This window comes from Coffea eugenioides, chromosome 5 (genome assembly GCF_003713205.1).
Source record: "Coffea eugenioides isolate CCC68of chromosome 5, Ceug_1.0, whole genome shotgun sequence".
Taxonomy (NCBI): Eukaryota; Viridiplantae; Streptophyta; class Magnoliopsida; order Gentianales; family Rubiaceae; genus Coffea; species Coffea eugenioides.
This window is the reverse complement of record NC_040039.1, coordinates 31,893,058-31,895,806: the sequence shown is the minus strand read 5'-3', so window position 1 is coordinate 31,895,806 and position 2,749 is coordinate 31,893,058. Positions and strand designations below refer to the sequence as shown.

Sequence of the window (2,749 nt, the reverse complement as noted above, 5' to 3'; positions counted from 1 at the left end):
ACCCTAGAGGTTGTTTCGGACTCAAAGTGCCTGGTCAGGACGACCTCTAGTTCATCCCTGCCTTCAATTTCAAAAACCTCCTGTATAGCAGGGTCAATAACATTTATCGAGAAAACAGAGCCAATATTTGAATCGGATGGATATTTCATGGTCTCAAAGATGTTAAAGTGAACAATCTCACCATCAAATTCCATAGACAAAGTACCCTTATTAACATCAATTTTGGTTCGGGCTGTACTCAAAAAGGGTCTACCTAACAACACAGGTGACGGATCACGGGAGTGTTCATCCTCCATGTCGAGCACATAAAAATCAGCTGGAAAAACCAATTCATTAATTTTTACCAAAACATCTTCAATCAACCCGTCAGGGTATGCATTGGTCCTATCAGCTAATTGAATTATTATCCCAGTCTCTTTCAAAGGGCCTAAGTTTAAGGAGGCATAAATGGACTTTGGCATGACATTAATTGAGGCTCCCAGGTCTAACATGGCCTTCCCAATCAAAGTATTACCTATCCTACAAGGAATAGTAAACATACCTGGATCTCCGCATTTCGGTGGAAGCTTTCTTTGTAGAATTGCTGAAACATTCTCCCCAACTATAACTCGTTCATCCCCCTTCAACCGCTTGCGGTTGGCACACAGGTCCCTCAAAAATTTTGCGTACCTGGGTACTTGTTTAATCGCATCCAGTAGGGGTATGTTGATCTCCACCTTGCGAAAAATCTCCAGGACCTCTTTTTCCTTGTCTTGCTTCTTTGGTTTCTCTAACCTGCTAGGAAAGGGAGGTGGATTAGTTTTAGCTGTAGGAATCGGGTTCGAGGGTACCTTTGCATTTTTGTTGTCTGTGCCCTCCTCTTCCAATTCTTTCTCAATCCGTTCCTCGTCCTTGTCTTTAGGAATCACCGGTTCGGGTCCTTGAACTTCCTTGCCACTCCTTAAAGTCATTGCACTTACATTCTTTGGATTTGCCTCAGGTTGAGATGGCAATTTTCCTTGAACTTGGGACTCCAAACGGTTGATTGTTATAGCCATTTGATTCATTTGATTTTGCAATGATTGCACCTGTCCCAGTTGATTTCTCATGCTTTGCAGGTCTGAATCCGTCTTTTGTTGATTAGCAAGTAATTGCTTCATCATCTCTTCCATGGACGGACTTGAGTTTGAAAGTGGTGGTGGGCGATGATGGTACTGCTGTTGGTGTCCTTGCTGTCTATTTGGCACAAAGTTAGACTGCCTATTTCCTCCATAACTAAGGTTGGGGTGATCCCTCCAACCAGGATTGTAGGTACTTGAGTATGGGTCGTACGGCTTTCTTGGCGCGGGCGCGTGGCCAGCCATGTTCACCTGTTCAGCAGTTTCTTCTTGAACCAATGGACACATTTCCGTAGGATGACCCACGGCAGTGCATACCCCGCACACTTTGGCTTGCGATGTATTCCCCACAGCTAGTTGTCGCACAAAAGATGTCAATTCGGAGAGTTGCTGTTGAATAGAGGATGTTTCTACCTCATTCACCCTACGCGTCGGGATGTCCTCTCTTGAACCAAACTGCTGTGAATTCTCAGCCATCCCTTCAATCAACTCCCAGGCTCCTCGAGGAGTCTTGTTCACCAATGCCCCTCCACTTGCAGCATCGATTATGCTTCTGTCCCTGAAAAGCAACCCCTCATAGAAATATTGAATGAGCAGTTGCTCACTTATCTGATGCTGAGGGCATTTGGTGCACAGTTTCTTAAACCTCTCCCAGTACTCATAGAGTGACTCGCCTGGGTGTTGTTTGATGCCACATATCTCCTTCCTTAGGCTTGCAGCTCGAGATGCCGGAAAGTACTTGTCCAAGAATTTTTTCTTCAGTTGATCCCACGTGGTGATACTACCAGGCGGTAGGTAGTAGAGCCAGTCTTTTGCGGAATCCTTCAAAGAGAAGGGGAAGGCCCTCATCTTTATTTGCTCTTCAGTAATTCCCGGAGGCTTCATACTGTTGCAAACGACGTCAAACTCTTGCAAGTGCTTGTAGGGCTCCTCACCTGGTAGACCATGAAAAGATGGCAAGAGATGAATTAGACCAGATTTTAGTTCAAAGGGAGCGTCATCATTTAAATGTGGAAAAGTAATGCACAAGGGCTGCTGATTTAAATCTGGAGCAGCCAACTCCCTTAGTGTTCGTGCATTTGCCATAGTGACTTCCTCTTGGTCTGAATCACTTGAATTGTCACCAGACAAATTTGTCGGCTCAACCTCTGGATCAAGTCCCTGAGGTGCAATATCGTATTGCTCCTCCCTGAGCCGCCTGGTTTCTTTCCTCGTTCTACGCGCGGTCTTCTCTACTTCAGGGTCGAAAATTAATTCGCCTGTACGAGAAGAGCGAGGCATAAACTAGAAAAATACCAGAAAAAAATGAACTTAAAAAGAAACAAATGATTAACGCCAGTCCCCGGCAACGGCGCCAAAAATTGACAGGTGTCGAGCCTGTGCAATAATAAATACCTACTCGAGAAAAATGAATTTTCTGTGTATAGTAGTGAGTAGGGTCGAATCCACAGGGACTGGGAAAAATTTGATTCCTTTCAAGTTCGGGACACGGGGGATTTTTATCAGAAATAAACTAAAAATAATTAAACAATTTAACTAAAAATAATTAAATAATTTAACCAAAAATAAATAATTAATTAATACAATTGTAAATAGCAATTAGATAAATGATAAATAAATTCTAGCCAAGGATACAACTACGCAGACACAGT

General features: G+C 43.4%; 1 non-coding gene across 1 annotated transcript; it reads left to right on the top strand.

Moving 5' to 3' along the window:
- The first annotated feature begins 1,704 nt into the window (after positions 1 to 1,704).
- On the top strand, positions 1,705 to 1,811 carry LOC113772645. The gene has a single exon (XR_003468611.1). It is a non-coding gene; the product is annotated as a small nucleolar RNA R71 (small nucleolar RNA).
- The last annotated feature ends 938 nt before the right edge of the window (positions 1,812 to 2,749 follow it).